Raw genomic sequence first — 13,372 nt, forward strand, 5'->3', positions numbered from 1 at the left:
TTTTTCTTAAATATATACATGATTGTGTGTGTTTTTATATATATATAAATAATTATACACAGTACACACACATATTATGGAAACACATAGTTTTATTTTGGATGTGATTAATCATGATTAATCTTTTGACAGCCCTAGTTCAAACACAAGTTTTCAGATGGTAGATTTGAGTTGCACGTTTACAGGACCCAAACATAATGCAGTTGTTCTAGTAGCTGATGCGAGACATATACACTAGGGATGCATTGCAATTTTGGATGTCGATAATTATCGGCCGAAAATGGCATTGTCATTTTTTTGGCAAAAGAGAAACAAATGTCTGAATATATGCTGTCTGGTTTCTCTCTCGCTGTAGCCGTTATCACTAGAAAAAGTGTGATGCTTTCTTCAATATTTTGCTCTCTGCACGTGCACTCGGCTCAGTTGCTCACGGCCCATGCGAACGCTAATTGTGTACTTGAGACGTGGCTTTTAATGGTGAGTTTTTTTTTTTTTAATCGGGCTCTCAAAAGTATATAAAAATTTGGATTTAGATTTATCGGTCAATATATCAGTTATAGGCTTTCAAATATAAAGAATTATCAGTTATTGGTCATTTTCATATCGGTGCATACCTTAAATTCTGTATCATTAAAATGATTGAAGTTTAATAAAAAGTCTAATGTTAATACAAAAAAGCTATTTATTTAGTATAAAGTTATTTAAAATAATAAATACATAGTTATTAAAAAGTAGGGCTGTAAACTATTAATCGCGATTAATCGAATCCAAAATAAAAATTTGTGTTTACATAATATATGTGTCAGTGTGTATTGTGTATAATTATAAATATAAATACACACACATGCATGTATACATTTAAGAATTTTTATTTATTTATATATAAAATAGTTCTATTTATATATAATATAAATCATATAAAAATATATATGCAGTATATACATGCAAATATTTCTCAAATACATGCATGCATGTGTGTGTATTTATATATATATATATATATATATATATATATATACAAAATAATTATACACAATACACACATATATTATGTAAACACAAACTTTTATTTTGGATTCGATTAATCGCGATTAATCGTTTACAGCCCTATTAAAAAGCATCCAGAATATTCAGTTTCGGCCCATAATTTTGATTTCGGTGCATCTCTCGGTGCATTCGGATCCCTGTGTGCCTCTGGATTTATGGAGCCGATCTGTCACTGCTGACCCTCCATGAATGTCCCATTTGTTGCACAGATAGACAACTGTCAAAGGAGAACGGCATGGGCCCACTGCGTCCTTTCTGCCATAAAAGCTGCCACATCGGCCAGCTCTGCCGAGAGGGAGGGATTGGGGAAAAATGGTGACTGCTTCCCAAGAGTATTTTATTTTTCCATGTATGAATCAAAAGTTCCATTTTTGCAAATAAAATGCATTCAAAACAAAACTGGTACCTTTTCAAGACCTCTAATTACTCAAAACAATGTCGGTGAACAGTGACAGTTTCAATTGCACAACGTCTTCACATCCTTGGGCCGTTCTCTAAACAAGTCGAGAGAGAAAGGAACCTTAGCAAAGGCCCAGGGAAAGATCTCTTGGTCTTCCTGCAGAAACATGTCTGTTAAATAAAGAAGTGATCATAACAGCGAGAACAACAGGAGGGAAGGAGATTAGATGCTCAGATCCTCCTTTCACTCATTTCTCTACACCTCACGCACTGTTTAACCAAAGTGAGCCTGGGATGAACGTCCCCATGTAGTCTCGCATCGTTGTGATTCTTTTCATTCATGGCTCTTGTTTCTCCCTCAAGGAAGAGGTTTAAAATGGCTGCCCTGTTTTGGATGGACTGGTGGGGACAGCGATATTCTTTGAGAGAGCTTGTACACACACACACACACACACACACACACACACACACACACACACACACACACACACACACACACACACATCTGTAATGAGGGGTGGACAGTGTATGCTTTTTCCAGGCAGCTGTCAATGGCACACTGATCTGTCAGCATGGACCCTGCATCTGCACTCCTCTGTAACTCACACCACGACTCTTCACAGAGACCGGGCAAGAGCCAGCGTCTGTCTTCGCTTACAAGAACTCTATCTTGGTAAAAACCAGCCTCTTTTGTGCGAGAATGCAGTTCTTTCTCTTTCCGCCCATGCATATTTGCATGGAAATGGAGATGAGGCTGTGCTGTCCTCAAACCTCACCCATGTGACCAGTCAACCACCCCACTGTGAAGTCTGGCAAATCCAATGCACCATATGTGTCCCAGGGCTCAAATAAAGACCCACCATCTGCAAAAAAAAGAAAAAGAAGGGCAAAAGACTTGTCCCTGTCGCAGGCACCTGTGAGGTTTGACAGCCGAGTCGTCCGTCGCTTGTTAACATCGTCTCTTAAAGGGATAGTTCACTTTGAAATGAAATGTTGGTATGTTTTATCTTACCTGAAGTGCATCCAAGATGTAGGTGTCTTTGTCTCCGCAGTAGTTTCAATTTTGATATTTTTAGGTCAAACCGTTCTTGTCTGTCAGTCATATAATGCAGGTCTATAGGCACTGTCTCTAAAAGCAAGCAGAGAAAAGTCCACATTAAAAAATTCCCCATCGTAAGTGCACATTGATGGCCTAAGACACGAAACAAGCGGTTTGTGTGATAAAGCGAACAGTATTTATATCGTTTTTATCTCTTTTACACAACCACATCCAAGTGATCTGTTTACACCGAATTTCTTCCCCGGAAACTAATCTAACCGCCTTCGATTGGACGTTGTATTTTTAAACTCAGCAGAAACGCGTGTGATTGGCTGTACGGCTCAACGTATGCCTTTGATTGGCCTGAACAATGAAGCGAGTAGTTTGTCAAGATAGAAGGCTTACAAATTGGGAATAAGTGAAAACTCAACACTCCCGGATGAGTTCGCGCGAGCTTAGGCCATCAATGTGCACTTACGATGGGGAATTTTTTAATTTGGACTTTTCTCTGCATGCTTTTGGAGACAGTGCCTATATACCTGCATTATATGACTGACAGACAAGAAAGGTTTGACCTAAAAATATCAAAATTGAAACTACCGCGGAGACAAAGACACCTACATCTTGGATGCACTTCAGGTAAGATAAAACATACCAAAATTTAATTTCAAAGTGAACTATCCCTTTAACCTCTAAAAAGCCAGGAGCTATCGAGCCTGATCCACAGCTGAGTCCCCATCCCCCTTAAAACACCCAAAGAACATGTGCGTACCAAGAACCAGATCTTCCTGTGCATCCGTGCAACTCTACTGTACCCAGCAAGCAATTCTGTGTTTAAAAGACGTCTAATAGCATCCAAACACAGCCCAGACGTCTACAAGGCTGATTTTGGGCTGTTTAATAGACATCTAAACCATATCCCAAAGAATAGACTAGTTATCAATTAGATGATAAAGAAATTAACTGAAGCAAAAGCCAAATTTTGCCTTATTTTAGACGTCTGGGCGGTGTTTAGACGGCTGTCTTTTAAACACAAAATTGCTCGCTGGGATGGATCTTTCTGAAAGCATTTAACAAGATGAGCCCTGTATTTTCAAAGAGACGGATTTGGAAGCTTTGCAACTTTTTTGTTTTACTGAACCTGAGATGCGCGCACAGATACAGAGCTGGTTTGCATGAAGCAAGCTCGCCCAAGGCAACGCAGCCAGGGCTGATTTGGAAATGAAAGCCACTTCCTGCGCAGCGCAGTTCAGCTTGTCGGCTGTTGTGATGTATACTCGACTCAGGTGTGGAGTGAGTAAAACAGTCGCGCACACAGACGGAATGATGACACAACTTAATTTGCAGAACTCATTTTGGTCAAGTTAAGGCGAAAGTTACTAATTTGATGTATTCACAAACATCTCACATTCATAGTTTCATCCTGTTAGTCATGTTACCATAAGAAAACTTGTCAGCTGACTAAACTGTATTTGGTGCCACTGGATCTTTTGCAAATTTGTCTGCAGATAATCATGTAGGCTATAAGGAATCTCGTTGTTGAGAAAGATACCGGGTTTGGTGACGTGCTTCTCTGTTCTGCTCTGATATAAACCAGCGTCTGTAAAAGGAACTCAAACCTCACTGGAGTTTCCAAGTTGCCACACAATGGCTGATCAGATGATTTCAATTCGCTACATCTTTGCTTTTGATTGCAGCGCTGTCACTTCTGCTGAATAATTGAGAAACTTCCTGAGGGATGCGTTTTTTTTTTTTGGACCATTTAATCACCATATTTGTGGTATAGCCATTTTTATTTGGACATGGAAACATTGTGAACTTTTATTATGATGGCAGTCTTTGACTCAAATCCGTGTTGTAACTCTCGTCTTCTATGGTCATTATGCAATTATTCAAAGACAACGGTTTGACGACAGTGACATTTATAGCTATAGCTTCCTGAATAATTACACAGTTGAATGGCACAGTCGACCGCCCCCTTGAGTCCTCGGGGTTAATTATGTCTTAGTAGAGGATGAATTCATGTTAAATATGTATAACGGGACTGCGTTATTGCATAGTGTTGGCTATAACTTTACATCTCAGTGTGACCGCATTTCCAACTTCCGACGGGATTGCTTGGAAACTACACTTTCTTCAAAAAGGACTTGGTAACACGCTTTTAATACAGTGGGCAATTGTCTTTTTTGGCGTAGTCTAACTGAAGTAATTAGTATCAGGCCTTATGTAGGCTGTGTTTCTGTTTTATAGGGTGTACGGTTTGCACTTTGCATTGATAAGGATATGGGACCTCAGGGTGGTGCAGGTCCTGGTAACCCCCCCCCCCACACACACACACACCCACACACACACACACACTCTGGTGTTTAATAGAAACAAAGCAAACAAGCCAGGGAGTGAGCAGTTAACTTGGTGCTGTCTTTCAAACAAGCAAACTGGCCCGTCCCGTTTATCCAGATTCTCACCTCGCTCTTTCTCTGCAGTTTCCCCCCTTCCTTCCTTTCAAACCTTTCTTTTTAAACTCTTTTGAACCTTCCTCTCTTTGCACAGGTCCAATCTCCTCCTTTTCTTTCACTGTTTTTTTTTCTCTTCGCCTCTCGCTATTGAAACTGATATTGAGGGGTGATGTGCTAGGCAGAAAGCAGCACTATCTCAGCGCGCCAAATGCTCTCAAACACGTCGGTTCATGCACTTGTCCGTGCCTGTCATCCAGCCCTGAAACAGAGCAGTGGCATTCTTTCTCTCTCACACACACACACACACACACACACACACACACACACACACACACACACACACACACACACACACACACACACACGGAGGCGGAGGTAATCACATAGTGTGCATACATAAACAGCTTTAACTCAAAAATGGATGTAGGCTATACCTGCGCTCATTAAACATAACTTTATCCTAAATCGAGCGGGTTCCTGTCATGCAGAAACGACATGTGACCTGTTGCAGTTAATCGAGGCACCTTTCTTAGATGATTTTTTTAAACTTTTTTCAACAGCATATATTGACTTCTCTAATTGCAGGGTTCCCTCGGGGTCTTAAAAAGCCTTAAAAGCATTGAATTTATTAATTTGGAAATAATACCTTAACTAAAAAGTCTTGAAAAGTCACATAATTTTGATGTCTGGGTCTTAAAAATTATGTAACTTCTCCGTATTGTATTTTTCACAGACAATTAGGGCTCAAGCCCTGAATGGGCGAAGGCCCTATTGTTTTCCTTAGGATTATTATTTATTCTTCTTCTTTATTTATTGTTGAGTTCTGATTTTCAATGTTTATTGTTCAGGGGTCTCTCAGTTCCCCATATTCCCAGCATGGAATAAGTAGCTAGCTAATGTTAAAAAACAACTTAACATTGTTCGGCAAACTTACTGAAATGTTTTTATTCTTCACACCTGCTTGGCTTCTCATCTTTTACCCATTCCACATTTGAAAAATAAATGAACACAAGTTCAAGGATTTTGTTTTTCTTTGCTGGTAGGGACGTGAAATAGGTATTAATTTTTTACATAAATGGTCATAAAAAGGTCTTAAAAAGACTTGAATTTAACTTGAAGAAACCTGTAGGAACCCTGTCATTAGTTGTGTTTGTAAAGAAAACCTCTTTATTACTGATGCGTATAGGTTAGATGTGTGGAATAATTCAGCACTGTCTGCTACAGTAATGATGAGTGGGAGTGACAGCGATTTAAGTCGCATTACTTAAGGCAACGTCACATGACTATTTTGATGCATATCTAGGAAATTACCCTAATGTTCAGAAATTTGGGGTTGGTCAGTCTCATGCTTACCAAGGCTGCATTTATTTGATAAAAAAGCAGTAATATTGTAAAATATTATTACAATTTAAAATTACTTTTCTATTGTACTATATTTTAAAATGTAATATATTCCTGTGATCAAAGCTGAATTGTCAGCATCATTACTCCAGTCTTCAGTGTCACATGATCCTTCAGAAATCAATCAGTATAATATGATGATTTAATGCTCAAGAAACATTTCTGAATAATCAATAAAAATAATTATTAATTTATCAGTGTTTAAAACAGTTTTGCTGCTTCATATTTTTGTGGAACATTATTTTTCAGGATTTTTTGATGAATAGATAGTTCAAAACAGCATTTATTTAAAATATATATACTTTTTTTTTTAAATAAATTACTTTTATTGTGAATTTTGATGATATGCTTTTTTTTTTTTATCATACAGCCAAACCAAAACTTTGGTCTGGTAAATTTTTAATGCACATTTTCTACCATTTTATTTATATTTTAGCGTTTCCATCCAAGATTTATCCTAAAAATCTCATCTTATAAACCGCAATATGCAAAAACTTGCTACAAAGCTTATTGTTTTTGTTCCATATTAATGTTTTCTCCATATACTTTTTTTTATATATTTTAAAAAATAACAGTAAAACTGATCTGGCCCGCTCATTCCCTCTCCTTTTGTTTTCTCCCTTTCTTTGACTATTGTGTGATTCACACCAAAGCCAAACACAGTTGCTGAATACAGTCAGTATCCAATCATCATCATCACCATCATCATCATCAGAGCAATGTCACATGATGGGATAACACACCGAGGCTGGGTGTGTTTCACAGGGGCAGAGCAAAAAAAATCTCACACACACACACACACACACACACACACACACACACACACACACACACACACACACACACACACACAAAATCTAAAATGTCTCCTCCACCCAGGCCATTATACCTGCCTCTTTGCCTCTCAATTAGGCAGTCTTACCAGCCACTAATCTGATAATCTCTGTCCTGTGTCTCTCATCCCATCCTCCATCTCTCTCTCATCCCTTCCTCCATCTCTCTCTCATCTCTCCTCTGACGACTCCTCCGCTTGTCTCTCCATCCCCCACCAACGCCAAAGTTTCCTGTGAACTTTTTATGGTCATCTGTCTTCAGTCTGTTAAGTCTCTCTCTCTCTCTCTCTCTCTCTCTCTCTCTCTCTCTCTCTCTCTCTCTCTCTCTCTCTCTCTCTCTCTCTCTCTCTCTCTCTCTCTCTCCCTCTCTCCCTCTCTCCCTCTCTCCCTCTCTCCCTCCCTCTCTCCCTCTCTCCCTCTCTCCCTCCCTCTCTCCCTCTCTCCCTCTCTCCCTCTCTCTCTCTCTCTCTCTCTCTCTCTCTCTCTCTCTCCCCATCACCCCTCCGTCGCGTCTCCACTCTTTTGAAAAGCTCCTGCACAAAGAGGATAAAGCTACGTAAGTCTCTCCTCCTCTTCATCTGTGCATCTCCGTATCCCTCCATCCTTCGGGCGGCTAACGGACGTTAAACGGGCAAATCACTGATTAGTGATGCAACAAATGATGCTCAACAACTTCTTACTGTTTATTAGTAGCAGACCACATGTTTTTATGCTGATTTTAGGTGAGAATTTATTTAAACATTGGGTGACATCAAACACATTATAAAATACTTTTATACAATACTAGTTCCAACAAATAAGTAATTTAGTAATATATTTTTTTTCTAGATTTTTCTTTATTTTCATATTTTAGCAGCTTAGTTAAACATTCTAGTGTAAACTATGATTTTTGGCAATATTACAGTATACACCAGTGTTCAAATGTTTTTTTTTAAAGTTGTTTCTTAATATATTAATAAATTATTACAATTTAAAATATAATATAATTTTAAATGTTCAGTATTAATTCCTGTGATCAAAGCTGAATTTCCAGCATCATTACTCCAGTCTTCAGTGTCACATGATCCTTCAGAAATCAGTATAATATGATTTTCTACGCTAGAAACATTTATGATTATTATCGGTGTAGAAAACAGTTGTGAATAGTTGAACATTATAAATGTTTTACTGCCTTTTTGATCAAAATAATGCATCATTGCTAATATAAAAGTACTGTTTTGTTTTAATACTGATCCTTTAATCTCTGAACTGTCACTTTGATTTTTATTTAATCATGGAAAAGTTATTTAAATGCTCCTTTTAACAATTTCTAAAGTTAACCCATCGCACATTTGATTCTGATTTTAAGTTTCACAAACCTCAAGTACACAAAGCGTGTTTAATTATTACAATCACTGCAGGTAATAGTAATAAATGAGTCAGATGTTGATTCAGTAACGGCTCTGAATGATTCAGTGAGTTCATTCAAGTAACGGATTAGTCAGAATGAATCAAACTGGTAGTTTCAGAGTTTCGTGAGTCATTTGAAGAAATCATTAAAAGAATCCCTTCCTTCATAAGAGTCAATTGTTTGTGAAGTGAATAGAAATGTTACTGGAACATTTAAAGCGATTGACAAATTTCTGCTGTGTATTGTTTTAACTGGTGACCCCCAATACCAAACATTGAAGTGAACCGCAGTCTCTTGGTTCAAAGCAGCCTTTGGGGAGAGATCGAGTTAAACTGTACCACGACTGCAGGTCAAACTCCAGCCACTGAGATAGAGATTCTGTGTTTCAGAGCGCTGTGATTCAACACAACAAGTTTTGCAATGATTTTATTACTTTATAACAGATTTCAAGGTCAAAAGTCTGGTTCATCCCGAACGTGTGTGTGTGTGTGTGTGTGTGTGTACTTGTACAACTGTCTTTGTGAGGCCCAGTTTGAGTTTTAGAGCATTGGAGTGAGGACGAAGAGAGTAAAGTGAGGACATTTTGGCCGGTCCTCACTTTCTGAGACCCCTTTAATGGCCGGTTTGAGGGTCAAGACTTGGTTTTAGGGATAAGGTTATAATTAGGTTAAGGGGAGGTTTTAGGACTGGGCGATATGGCCAAAAAAAATGATTATGATATATTTTTTTTTTAGGGCTGTCAAAAGATTAATCGTGATTAATCGCATCCAAAATAAAAGTTTGTGTTTGCATAATATATGTGTGTGTATTGTGTATAATTATTATGTATAAATAAGCACACATTCATGTATATATTTAAGAAATATTTGCATTTATATACTCTATATACATTATATAATTTAAATTATGTATTAATATTTTATATATAAATATAGCTATTTTTTCTTAAATGTATACATGATTGTGTGTGTTTTTATATATATAAATAATTATATACAGTACACACATATATTATGTAAACACAAACTTTTATTTTGGATGTGATTAATCATGATTAATCTTTTGACAGCCCTAATTTTTTGAAATCAGTCGATATCGAGCATTATCACGATAAATGTCAAATCTTTATTTCGTTCAAGTTTAAAGGCAGATTTTTGCTCCTAAGTGAAAGTTAGGAGCAAAAAGAAACCAGAGCGTTAATTGTGGTTTTAAACTAACGTTACTCTTTATTGTCAGAACATATCATGACAAACTCTTGCCAAACAGGGGAACATTCACAAATCTGAGTGAACATTCAAACATTTGACATTTTTCCATAAAAAAATAAATATCTTAATAGAAAAAATAATTTCTTACGTTTCTGCATGTGCTCATTTTTATTTGGTAAACTGTAATATTATGACATTTTGAGTTTTATTAAAATTAACAATTGGTCATCCAGCATCATGCATTTAGATCATGATAACCACAGATAAAACCGGGCATAGCCTAACTTACAGGTTAAAATGGCAAAATATTACTTTATGGTTTCTATGGTATTTGTATGATAACCAGTCGCCTAAATGCATTATTAATAGGGCTGTCAAAAGATTAATCGTGATTAATCGCATCCAAAATAAAAGTTTGTGTTTACATGATATATGTGTGTATACTGTGTAGAATTATTATGTATAAATACACACACATTCATATATATATTTAAGGAATAATTGCATTTATATACTGTATATACATTTATATAATTTATATATAAATGTTTTATATATAAATATAACCAATTTTTCTTAAATATATACATGATTGTGTGTGTTTTTATATATATATATAAATAATTATACAGGGTACACACACATATATTATGTAAACACAAACTTTTATTTTGGATGCGATTAATCTTTTGACAGCCCTAATTATTAAATACTGTAATTATATTCCATTAGTCCTTTAATACATTGTCTACATTAATAATATAATACAACCCTTTTCATGGTGCAGTTAATATTACTAGGCTAACGTTACAGTAAATCCGTGGTGAATTATGGGAATGTGTAGACGGAAAAGCTTCTGACTGTATCGTTGCGTACAGTGTTCCTCCTCTTCGTCAGCGCCGTTTTCATCTGGTTTAGATCACTGAGACATTACCTTTTTCGCTGAATTCAAGCGCTTCTCACTGGATCTCGTGACCGAGGCCGATCAGAGTAAAGGCGTCCGCTAGTGAGCTCGCGCTGCGCTGCCGTTCGGACTTTGAGCCGAGCGGATAAACGGTCCGTGTGGCGCACGGTTCAAATGAATTTCGTTCCGCTTTTGGCGCATAAACATTATCGAACATTTATCGAACTCTTGATATCGTTTTATCGAGAAAAATTATATCGCGATAATTATCGTTATCGTTTTATCGCCCAGCCCTAGGAGGTTTATGGTAAAGGCCATTGCACACTGAGTCCGAATTTTCGCACGTTAAAAAATAAATACGACCTCACGTTATGTCAATCACGCTTGCACACTGCCTCCGAAACTTTCGTCCATCATAAAAAAAAATTAAACGGGTTCGATTTTCTGCGTTTTTCGCATCCATAACAAGCAGTTTGAATGGTGTTTGTTTGGTGCTTTGACAATTCAGAACCACCGAATCACGAATACGAAAAAACGCATACGAAAATTTCAGACTCACTGTGCAATGGCCTTAAGGGTTCGGGTTAGGCACTCAGTTGTGATGGGTAAGGTTAGGCTAAACTGCTAGAGATTACATTGTGTCAATGAATGTCCTCATAAAGATAGATGTACAAGAATATGTGTGTGTGTGTGTGTGTGTGTGTTCATAGGCATGCATATTAAACTCCCTCTTTGTGGTCTCCCTGCAGTGTGAGCAGTGGTTGCTGACACACGAGGTGCACTGCGGTCCCTCTTCAACCCCGAGCGCCAGCAGAATTATACAACCTCGTCTGAGGACGGGTAAATATACCTCACCGTCCGGTCCGGTCCGGTCCGAGCCAAGCCGAGTGAGCATCCTCACTGTTTGCACATTCAGCATGTGGAAAACTGGCCTGCTTATCAAGCCCTGCCCACAAGTTTCTCCTTTTATTTCATCCTTTCATCCATGTCTATTCATCTGCGCTGTTTTAAAGTCACAGCTACACTCATACTGTATAGTTTCCCACACATTTTGACATCCTTGGCTCGCATACCTTTGCTCTATCATTCATCAAATTCAGCTGTTCTGCTCTTTTGCAGTGTGCATGCGGTCCGCAAACAGGGAAGCTAGCCATGTATGCAGCTCAATGGGCTTTGGACCCGTTTATAATTGAGTTGGGTAAACAAAACAGATGCGAATCTCCTGTTTGTCAAGTTACAGTTTATTATTTTGCTTCATAAAAGCACAGAAACCCTTACGCTTGAACTTGTAATCTGCTTTCAGCTCATGAGACTTCATACACACACACACTAACGTCCTCTGCATGACGCTGGGATCTATCAGTGCTGCGTCGTCTTGTTTTAAAACTCTTGTGCTGAAAACATGAGATGGTTTTTGGTTCAGGTTGGGTGGTAAGTTACAGACATGACTTCGCATCAAGATGCAGGAAGGAATCTGAAATATGTACGTGTGATTGTTGCTTTGAAGGAAACATTTTTTAAAAGATGTAAAGACAAAATTCCAGACAAAGGCCAATCTTTAAACTAAATGGAAGTTGTCTTGAGTTCAGGCATTGATAAAGCTGTGCAACGTCAAAGATAAACATAGAAACTACCATTGTCATGACACTTTACTGTCTAATTTAACATTAGCTAACATGAACTAACAATTATACAGCATTTATAATTCTAACTTAATGTTAATTTCAGCATTAATACAATCTAAATGTATGATTGTAGACTGCTAATTTATTGTATACTGTTGTTGAAATTTAATTAGTACATAATACGTTATTCGTTTAGTTTAGTTTTTAACACTTCTTTTTTTTTCTTAATGTTAAATGTTAAACGTATTCGTTTATCTAATTAGCTTGAGAATCACATTAACCAAGATTGATAAATGCTGTAAAAGCATTAATCGCTGTTATTATGTTAACTATTGCATTAATGTTGACAAAATGAGCCTTAAAGAGTTTTTTTTTTTTTTTTTTTTGCTTTTGTAAATATAAGTCTATAGTTCAGCCTAAATGAGAGTTGCTAGAAACATTACAACTAAATGAAAGTTGACTTTAATTGTCTTGAGTTCAGGCATTGATAAAGCTGTGCAACGTCAAAGATAAAGATAAAAACTACCATTGTCATAACACTTTACTTTACAATAAGGTCTCATTTTTAACATTAGCTAACATGAACTAACAATTGTACAGCATTTATTAATGAATTAATAAATATATATTTTTAAATGTATTTGTTTATCTAACTAGCTAGAAAATCACATTAAGCAAGATTGATAAATGCTGTAAAAGCGTTTATCGCTGTTATTTTATGTTAACTATTGCAAGATGTTTTTTTAGCTGTACATTTAGCTTCAGTCTATAGTTCAGCCTAAATGAGAGTTGCTAGCTACATCTTCCCCTGCTCGTCCTGCAGGGTTCTCAGGTAGCAGGGTCAAAGGTCAACGTTCTCTTCTGTAAAACAGCTGTGCTATCTAGGTGAAAGTATGATGCTCCCGAACGAAGACACATTCTTTTACACAAAATGCAACTGAATTATATACAGAGTAAGCTGCCTTTGACTGTCGTTCATTCACTCTCACAAATATATAATTCTCCAATTGGTGAGATTAGATTGTTGCTTATTATTATTATTAGACTAAACCGAAGAGGTAATGTGCTCA

General features: G+C 37.1%; 1 protein-coding gene across 10 annotated transcripts in view; it reads left to right on the forward strand.

Annotated features, from left to right (window-relative positions):
• rreb1a (ras responsive element binding protein 1a) overlaps positions 1 to 13,372 on the forward strand; it is a 60,060-nt gene that overhangs the window by 16,858 nt on the left and 29,830 nt on the right. For 4 of the 10 annotated variants that reach the window (XM_079602289.1, XM_079602287.1, XM_079602282.1 and 1 more), the window contains one exon: positions 11,427 to 11,517. The exons of 4 other annotated variants lie outside the window; for them this stretch is intronic. The gene's annotated coding sequence lies outside the window, so the exon portion shown is untranslated. Of the gene's footprint in view, positions 1 to 11,426; positions 11,565 to 13,372 lie in introns of all 10 variants that reach the window. 2 more of the 10 variants (XM_079602285.1, XM_079602288.1) reach the window with 1 other exon arrangement.

This window comes from Phoxinus phoxinus, assembly GCF_949152265.1.
Source record: "Phoxinus phoxinus genome assembly, chromosome: 24".
NCBI lineage: Eukaryota > Metazoa > Chordata > Actinopteri > Cypriniformes > Leuciscidae > Phoxinus > Phoxinus phoxinus.